The sequence below is a fragment of the Micromys minutus genome (genome assembly GCF_963924665.1).
Source record: "Micromys minutus genome assembly, chromosome: X".
NCBI classification, from domain to species: domain Eukaryota; kingdom Metazoa; phylum Chordata; class Mammalia; order Rodentia; family Muridae; genus Micromys; species Micromys minutus.
Window position 1 is genome coordinate 71,382,111 of NC_137970.1, and position 10,366 is coordinate 71,392,476.

General features: G+C 36.8%; 2 pseudogenes across 2 annotated transcripts; both read right to left on the reverse strand.

The window, feature by feature from the left end:
• Window positions 1–4,793: 4,793 nt before the first annotated feature.
• LOC308415011 (alpha-adducin-like) lies at window positions 4,794–5,293 on the reverse strand (annotated as a pseudogene). The gene has a single exon. The product of its transcript is annotated as an alpha-adducin-like (transcript).
• Window positions 5,294–5,621: 328 nt separating this feature from the next.
• Window positions 5,622–7,322, reverse strand: LOC308415012 (alpha-adducin-like; annotated as a pseudogene). The gene is made up of 2 exons: window positions 6,728–7,322; window positions 5,622–6,078 (listed from the first exon to the last, which is right to left on the reverse strand). The product of its transcript is annotated as an alpha-adducin-like (transcript).
• Between the last annotated feature and the right edge of the window lie 3,044 nt (window positions 7,323–10,366).

Below are 10,366 nucleotides of genomic sequence, written 5' to 3' on the forward strand. Positions count from 1 at the left end.
CCACCAGATTTATTTCCAAAGTGGTTTTTCCAACTTGTAGTCCCACCTGCAGTGGAGGAGTGTTCCTCTTTCTTCACATCTTGGCCAGCATCTGCTGTCACCTGAGTTTATGATTTTAGTCATTCAGATTGGTGTAAGGTGAATCTCAGGGTTCTTTTGATTTGCATTTCTCTGATGACTAATGATGATGAGCCTTTCTTTAAGTTCTCTTCAGCCATTTGGTATTCCTCAGTTGAAAATTCTTTCTTTAGCACTGTCTCCTATTTTTAATAGGTTTACTTGGTTCTCTGTATTCTAAATTATTAAGTTCTTTGCATATTAGCCTTTTATTGGATGTAGAATTGGTAAAGATCTTTTTCCAATCTCTGTGTTGCTGTTTTGTCCTATTGATAATATTCTTTGCCTTACAAAAAACTTTTCAATTTTATGATGTCCAGTTTGTCAATTGTTAATCTTAAAGCACTAGCCACTGGTATTCTGTTCAGGAAATATTCCTCTGTGTCGATGAATTCTAGGTCCTTTCCCACTTTCTCTTTTATTGAATTCAGTATATCTGCTTTCATGTGGAGGTCCTTGATCTACTTAGATTTGAGGTTGTTACAAGGAGATAAGAATGTATGAATTTGCATTCTTCTACAAGTTTTCATATATTATATTGAGAATTTTTGAATATATATTTATGAGTGAAGTTGGTCTATAATTTTATTAATTTATTTTGTTCTTTGAGTAGTTTTTTTTTTATCAGGTAATTGTGGCAATATAAAAGAATTAAAACTGTTTCTTCTGCTTCTATTTTGCTGATCTACCAGAATATACAGCACATACCTAAGGGAGGATTTTTATTATGATAATTGATGTGTTGACCGACTGGAATTACTATGCCAGTAAAAAGCAGTATGGAGTTGAACAATAGCATTTATTGCTGTCTGCTTCCAGAGTGTGATGGAAGGTAAACAGCTGCTTCTAGGTCCTGATGTCACCCTTTTCAGACTGTGATAGGATATGCCCCTCCAACTGTGAGCAAAATAATACCTTTTCCAACATAAATATCTTTTACTCAAATGCTTCATCACAACAACTAGACAAGTAACTCATACAACATTTGTCTCCTTATTAAACATAATTGATACAAGGTTATATTTTCTCAAAAAACGTCAACATAAACAGCACAGCATTTAAGAATAGAGGAGAAGGTAGAAGCTAATTGATTTTTAGTTTTCAAAAATCATAAAGTAAACTTAGGAAAAGTACTAGTTGATTTGTAAAATATAATTATATTACATAGAATATATTAATTTTATTGACAAGGTTTTTATTTTATCAAAATTAATAAATAATTTGAATTTTTCTTAGTATTATGTTATTAAACTAAACATTATCAGATAACAACTTATATAAACAAAGACTGTTTACAGCAATAAGTGGTTCTCAACTGTACTGTATTATTGAGAATGAGTCATATGAAAATCATTATTACAGAAAAACATATTTCAAATGAACCAATATATAACAATACATATCAGTGTTAAGCCACATTTAAAGGAATAAGAGGGAAATGGTTATGACTTTGGAGGAGTTCTTACCTTAATATGTAACAACTTTGATAGAAAATATTACCCATTAGAATATATTCAAAGTAAGTTTTCTTTATCACAAGTATTTTTAAAAAATAAGAAGATAATGACATTCATAATAATATAATCTAACATAGGAACCCCACCCACAGATTTTGAAGAGATTCTACTGTTTAATGAGGAAAATAACAGAAAAATCAGAGACAAAAACCTTGAAAATATTAGTAATTTATACCACCATCCATTTGTACATCCATGTCTTTCATGGGCTCTTAACAAAGTTAATTTTTTTCTATTTTATCTGGATATCTATGTGTTTTCAAAATATATTTTAAAACATAATCATAAATGTAGTCCAAGCCATATCATATGGTATACTTATAAAAATTGAAGAATTATTTTTCCCATTCTGTGGAGGTGTTCAATCAGCTGAAAATTATGTCACATTTGATGTCTCACTCTAACTAATTATTACACATTCTAATTGCTTTTGCTTATCTGCAACCCTGAAAGGTTGTTGCTATTTTCGTGCTTTGAATGTCATTGCTATTCGAGGTTATGTTTGCTTTTCTTTAAATCATGCCCTAACAAAGTGCAAGGTGAAAATTCACAACATGTTTTCTCTAGAGGGGAAAAAAAAACAGGAAGGAGGGAACAACAGTGAAAACAAGGTACCTCAAATCCAACCTTGACATCATTATGGATCCTACAATGACAACCAGTTTTAAGAGAATCCTGAGATCTCAAGGTTCAGCAGTGATGGAGAATTATACATATCAGGTCTATAGAGCATGATGTTTGCACCAAGAACGCCTCACTCCTTAGATATTACCAGAAAGGCTTCATCTTACACCATTTTACAAATTCTTGTGGCTTCTCTAAAAATTCTGAGTTTCAGCCAAATAGTCTGTTTTAATCTGTCTTCCAGTTGATTGCAATGTATGGTCTAGTTTGACAATGATTTGTAGAGAAAATTATGCTGAGAAACATAGGTGTGAAGGTATCATAGGGAAGATGTCTAAGCATATTTAAGTGGTGATGGAGAGTCTCTACTATAGAAATATATTGAAAATATAGTAATACAATTGAAATTTCACTAGATAATGTTCTTATCTAGTGAAATGAAGCAATGAAATTCAATCACAGTTCAAAGTAGAGGGTTATGCATGCATTGTAGTAAAAGTTAAAATGAAAAAGTATAGTTTCAGATGATAATATCTAAAATTATTAAATATGTTTGATGCCAGATATTATTCTAAAATATTCACAAGGATATATTCTTGTATTGTTTCAACAATCTCTATAAAACTATTATTAATACCTTTCCCACTGAAGAAGAGATATAATTAAAATACTTTCCCCCAAAATACAGATAACACATGATAATGCTAGAAGTAGGACACAGGCAATGTTGTCATATAAAATTAATTTTTATATTATTTGTTATTATTTTATTTTATTTTGATACAGGGTCTTGGCATATATCTCTTCCTGACCTGTAATTTAATTTGTACATAAGGCTTACTTGAACTCAATGTTTATCTTTGTTAGCCTTTTCCTAATAAGTATTACAATTAAAAGTATGAATCACTATGCTTGACTAGAGACAGTATTTTTATATAACTTTGATTCATTCATATTTGTTTACTATATATACTTATCCTTATTTATTTTTCTCATTATGGAGTCTCATATAGCTCAGGTTTCCTTAAATCTATTATGTTGCTGAGGGTGATCTTAAAATCTGTTTGCCTAGATCTACTTCCTGAATGATGGAATTATGTTCAACTAAAAAGTACTTTGCTACTTTTATTTGAGATAAGATTTCTCTTTATTGCTTAAGTTGCCAAGAAATTCTAGTGTATTCCAGATTGGATTTGATCTTGTGATCATTCTCTCAGCAGTTTCTTTGTCTCCTTAAAGACTTTATTTGTGAGCAAAATCTGTTACAATGAGGAAAGGACAATACCTGTCCTCCAAGTCTGTCCATATATGCAATGAAATTTTGTGAATAATACAAAGAATTAGATTACAAAATTGAGATGAGTCATTGCATATATGGGATAAGAGGAAGGACCAGGAAGAGCCCAGTAAGATCATCTATGAACACCTGAATGTTGTTTTGGTCTATTAACAGCTAGATCATGAATAGCATTGTGCCGGGTATACAAAGGGATGCTCACTGCTAGGGCATCAGAGTTAACCCACATCTTTAAGGCAGCAACAGTGTCCTAGGCTACTGATGAGAGTATTTTGTCAGACAATGGCTTGGGTATGTGGATACCTGTATATGGGGATAACTGACATCGAGGGGCAGAGGATGCCAGCAAAAGCTGAGTCCAAATCAGCCACCTGAGACTCCACAGGTTGGAGGGAAACTGAACAGACAATTCGATACTCAGAACAGAACAGAGAGTGAGAGGCGAGGCTCAGGATGGTGACACTGTAACCAGAGCTGGAAGAAGACTCTGAAGCCTTCCAACTAGGACCAGGATTCAGTGTCCCTCCCCTGAAAGGGGTGGGGTGAGCAACTCCACACCGGACCCAAGGCTCAGTGTACTAGGTTTGAGCATACATTGGATTGGAACTATTGCAGGGACTGATCATACATGGGCGGGGAGCTTTAGTTACATGGAGGTCTTGGCTTCTTGTCTTACACTGCATGAGAGGACAGAACGCAAGACAAAAAGAGGGACTCCTGGTAGAGGTCAGGGAGAGTTGGCTTGAAGGTGATGGCATCACTGTCATTCCTCTGTGATTGATTGCATATGTTTGGCCCAGGGAGTGACAATTTTAGAGAGTGTGGCCTTGTTGAAGGAAGTGTGTCACTGTGGGGATGGGCTTGGAGACACTTCTCCTACCTGCCTGAGGATGCTCAGTCTGTTCCTGGTTCCCTTTGGATGAAGATGTAGAATCTCTTAGCTCCTCCGGCACCATGTCTGCCTGGATGCTGCCATGCTCTTGTCTTGATGATAATGGACTGTACCTCTGAACCTATAAGCCAGCCTCAATTAAATGTTGTTATTTATAAGACTTGCCTTGGTCATGGTGTCTGTTTACAGTAATAAAACCCTAACTAATACACCCTGGAAGAAGGTTTTCTTCAATCTTGACTAGGAGGAGTGTTGGGGAAAGCTAACTGGTCTGGAGGACTCTTCTCTTTCTGTTTTATTTCACATCCATGTTCTTTTCAGGGTCCTTTTGCTTCTGTTTCACCTTTCAGTGGTATTCATCTAGTTCATGTTCTGTGAGCAAGTTGAGGGTTGGGACCTGTGGTGCTCACAATTTCATGAGGCTTTTATTACTTCTCAGTGATGGCTTTTGAAGCCATCATCAGCTAAAAGAGGCTTCTGTCCATCATCATACCACACAAAACCTGGGACTGAGGTCCTGCCATCTTAATGTCCTGTAAGTTCTGTTCTTGAATCTTGTTCCTCATTCCCTGGACATCTTTTGGGTTAGTAATCAATGGAGCAAACAGGTTAAGAAAACAACAACAACAAAAAAGTGGAAGTTCTGCACCCATGCTCTTCAGTCCACTTTGTCTTTGATTTGGGACTGCTTCTGTTCTGGCCCTCCTTAGAAGCATCATCTCCCTGGCCAAAGTTCAGCCTTCTCTTCTCTCATTGCTACTTTAGAAAAATGTTTCTAAGTGTTGAGCAAGCAAAGGAGTGGACTGTCACACTGGCAGGGACTTCCCTGTCACTGTACTTTTTAGACCTCTCTGTCTCTTTCTCTGTCTCTCTGTCTCTCCCTCTCTGTCTCTCTGTCTCTCTGTCTCTCTCTGTGTCTGTCTGTCCATCTGTCCATCTGTGTGTCCATGTCTCTCTCCTCTGTTTCTGTCTGTCTCTCTCTGTCTCTCTATGTCTCTCTCTGTCTGTCTCTGTCTCTGTGTCTGTCTCTGTCTCTGTGTCTGTCTCTCTCTTCCTCTCTCCTTCTCTTTGAGCAGCGTATCAAAAAGGGTAGCCAGCTGTGTAGCCCAGATTATTGAATATCCACATAAGACTTTCAAATTCTTGCTCCTCAATCTGCTACTTGGGAAGTTATTCAGTGTCTTCCCCTGCTTTCCCCTGCTAGAGTCCCTAGAGAACTGGATTTAACTTTGTACTTCCCAAGATAAAGCAGAACTAGGTTGTCTGGTCCTCCAGCACTTGTGAGAGTTCGAACCTGAATCTCACATGGAACTACAAGGCTATAGACGTGATAGAGGGCTTCCTCAACTCTCTCTCCAACAGACATGAGCCCATGATTCCAGAGTGAGAAACTTGCTTTTAGGGCCCAGATTTTCTGAATCAAATCCTTTTCTCTTCACAAACCAGAATGCCATGACAGTCATGATAAGCAACATCTCCAAGGGAGAATGGTTCCAGAGAAATAAGCAAGAGACCACACTTCATTGCAGATACCGTAGCCCCTGCTGGTGTGTGAATGTGAACAATATACTTGGCATCGGATCATGCAGCATAAATTGAAGAATGCAAAGTGAAGCCAGCCTGATTTACTCCTATGTTATTACTTGTTGCAACAAATATTAAAAATAGAATGCCTTGTCTCTTTATTGGCCCCATAGTCTCACTCTGCGGGTACCATTTCTAATATGGAGCTGTGCCCAAGAATTTTGTCACTGGGTCCAAGCTGCTCACTCTGTTCGCATGACTCCCTTCCCTGGTGGTTTTACTCAACCTTGGTTACTGCCTTTGTCCCAGGGGGTTTCTTTACTCCAAATCCCAACACAAACACAACTCTAAGGCCTGATAGCTTTCCATACAGGTTTCTGTATCAAACTCTCAATGCACAAACCCTCTACACAATAAGGTTACATCAAATAGACAAATATACAAGCTGCCCTTATATATAAGGTATAAGACTTATATATGCATAAAATATTCATAGCTATTTAACACCAATTAAGTCCACCTATATCTAATTCATCTTTCTCTAGGTCCATCTTAGAACTCCTCTTGCTCATCCTCTGTTCTTTGACCATGACCCTTTCTCTCCCCACCTCCTTTACCCTGCTCAATCACCAGATCTCACCTTAATTTTACCAATTAAAAAGGTTTTATGAAGTACTGAATATGTGTCTAAGCAGTACTTCTTGGGGAAGTGAAATTAACATTAAAAAATGAACTGTTTCAAGACCGACCATCTACAAGAAGTTCCATGATCTAATATACCTCCTTGTAGATTGACTTTAACCAAGGTAAGAAGTCCAAAGGTATGATAAGGAAGTGTTCCTGCTCAGAGTTCACTCCTGTTGTCATGATTGTAGATAAGCTGAGACCATCTAAAGAGACCTGCTAGTCTGTAAACTCCTGCTAGTATACATGGAAGTAACTTCTCCTCTTTATCATATGCAGGTGATTCAGATCATCTGAGGCCATTTACAGGAGTAACTATACCAAGATTCATGTTCCTTGTGGAGCTGCCAGGTAGACATTCGGTATACTTACTATCATGAGACCTTCAAGTTGCTGTAATGCCAAAAGGCCTGTGCCATTCTTTCTCTTATTAAACTACTCTTGTATCATAGATTCCAGTTCTTCACAGAAGCAGGACTTTGTAGAATCATAGATGCCCTCTTCTTCTGCCCCACCATATTGAATTCCTGACAAAAGTCTAGTGCCATGTTTCTCACCAGAAAACATTCTGGATTGTTCTAATCAACTCTGGCAAAGTACATCTCCTGTGAGGGGCTGTGGTTGGAAATGGTGAGGCCAACACTGCAGCCCTTGTGTCACAATTCATTGGACAATTTTTCTAGAGTCCTCTGCGGAGAATTCGGGAAAGCACACAGCTCCCAGGTCTGAAAGTAGCCTCACCTGCTAAGTTGGATTCCACAGCTTGGCTGCCACCCACCTCTGCCATCTGCTGCAGTCCTCATCCTCTCCAGCCCTCAACCTTCAACACTCTTCTGTCTTAGCATTTTATTGCTGGATATATAGAATGAACTATGTTTTACATGGACTTTAGGTACTTCTACGGAATTTTTAGTGAGTAGCCTCTATTATCCCCAAGAAATATGTTGAGACTGAGTCAGGAGGAGAGATCAGATCAAACACAATAGAGATAATTTAAAAAAAACATTATAAGACATGAGAAGATAAACAAAGTAAAATAAAATGTATAATGCTAAAGTGGCCACATGAGACAAAAGACAATTGAATTGAAGGATAATGAGTCCTTCCAAAATTATATGCATATTGATGCTTTTGGTGGTCTACAGCCAAGAAAGCATCAGAGTATGTTTTTTTTTTTTTTATCTTTGTACTGGTAACATTTTTAAATTGATGTATTTATTTTATAAAATATTATAACTCACAAAATTTGTTATATAATAATATATGATGAATACACAATTTTATTTCTTTTTTTATTTTTCTTAGAAGGACTGAAGCTTCCATATTTGGCCTTCCTTATTTTTGAGCTTAATATGATCTGTGAGTTGTTTCTTGGATATTCAGTGATTTCTGGGGCTATTATTAAATTATCAGTGAGTGCATGTCATGTGTGTTCTTTTGTGACTGAGTTACCTCACTCAGGATGACAGTCTCTAGTTCAATCCATTTGCCTAGGAATTTCATAAAGTCATTGTTTCTAATAGCTGAGTAGTAGTTAATTGTGTAAATATACCACAATTTCTATATCCATTCATGTGTTGAAGGACATCTGGGTTCTTTTCAACTTCTGGCCATTATAAATAAGGCTGTTATGAATATTGTGGTTCATGTGTCTTTGTTGTATGTTGGAGCTTCTCTGCGGTATATGCCCAGAAGTGGAATAACTGGGTCTTCAGGAAGTACTATGTTCCATTTTCGAATGACCCATCAGACTGATTTCCAGAGTGGTTTTACCAGATTAACAATCCTACCAACAATGGAGGAGTGTTCCTCTTTCTCCACATCCTCACCAGCATCTGCTGTCATCTGAGTTTTTGATCTTCACCATTCTGACTGGTGTGAGGTGGAATCTCAGAGTTGTTTTGATTTGCATTTCCCTGATGACTAGGGATGTCGAGCATTTCTTTAGGTGCTTCTCAGCCATTCAATATTCCTCAGTTGAGAATTTTTTGTTTAGCTTTGTATCCCATTTTTTAAATATAATTGTTTGATTCTCTAGCATCTAACTTCTTGAGGTCTTTGTATATATTGGACATTAGACCCCATATTTTGTGTTACAGGGGGTTAGATTTTGCCAGTAAGTTACAAAAGAACATAAAGACTGGCATGGATAGCAAAGATGTATAGCAATAACAATCAGGCTGGATCTAGATGGAAGTTAAGATGAAATTACATTGTCAGGAAAGTTAGAAAAGGAAAATACACGTATTCTCACATCTAGTTTTAGTTCTCTGTTCTCTGAAATGTCTTTAGTCATATGCATGAATATTTTACATCATTTAAGCATACTGTCTTCAACTTTATACTATTTCTTCACTTAAGAGTCAATTTTCATTTGTTTTATTTTGTGTTTACCAAATTTAATGGATGTTTTAGAATCTTATGTGACATAACCTACTTGATTCTATCACTCTGAGGCACCGATGAAGCTTCCATTTTTAATTTTTTTTTTATTTTTGAGAGCATAGATATATTTAGATAGTGTTTTTTATATTTCAATAGCATTTTAAAGAAATTAACATAATTCTATGAGTGAAGCAATTAAAAGAAAAAAATGTGCAGTTCTGTTGATTGATACATTGATATTGCTATACTTACTAACTATTTCAATTTTCCTTACCACCAGAAAAGTTGGACTATCCCAGTTTTTTACATACTCTTATTAATGAATTTTTTAAGCAGTAAAAATCTTCATTTTATTAAATTGCATAGAGACTAGAATAAATGAAAGATTTGGTCTTAAAGATGTTATAACCTTAAGTCTTTATACATTTTCATTTTTCTTTTTATTTAAAATCATTTAATATTTATTTAAGTATTTACTTTTTATTTATTTATTGGATATTTTCTTTATTTCCATTTTAAATGTTATCCCTCCTCCCAGTTTCCCTTCTGGAATCTTTGGATCCCATCCCTCCTCCCCCTGCCTCTGTGAGAGTGTTCCCCCCTTCTAGCCAGCAATTTCCTCCTACCTCCCCGCCCTGGGAGTCCCCTATACTGGGATATTAAGCCTTCACATGGGCAAGATCTTCTTTCGTTCATGCCTAATAAGTCCACCCTCTGATACATATGCTGCTGGAACCCTGAGTCCCTGCATGTGTATTTTTTGGTTCATAGTTTATTATGTGGGAACTCTGGGGGTTGGTTCTGTTTGGTTGATATTGTTGTTCTCCCTACGAGATTAACTAACCCTTCAGATCCTTTTGTCATTTTTCTAACTTCTCCACTGGGGACTTTATTCTCAGTCCAGGGGTTGGTTGGGAGCATCTGACTCTGTTTTTTTTAAGCTCAGGAAGAGCCTCACAGGAGACAGATATATCAGGATCCTGTCAACAAGCACTTCTTGGCATCCAGAATATTGTTTGGGTTTGGTGACTGTATATGTGATGGATCCCAAGGTGGGGCCTTCTCTGGATGTCCTTTCCTTCATTCTCTGCTCAAAACTTTGTCTCTGTATTTCCTCTTGTGAGTATTTTGTTCCCCCTTCTAAGAAAGACTGAAGTATCTGCACTTTTGTCTTTCTTCTTGAACTCCATGTGGTCTGTGGATTTTTATCTTGGGTATTCTCAGCTTTGGACAAATATCCACTTATCAATGAGTGCATCCCATATGCGTTCTTTTGTGACTGGGTTACCTCAGTCAGGATTATATTTTCTAGTTCCATTCACTTGA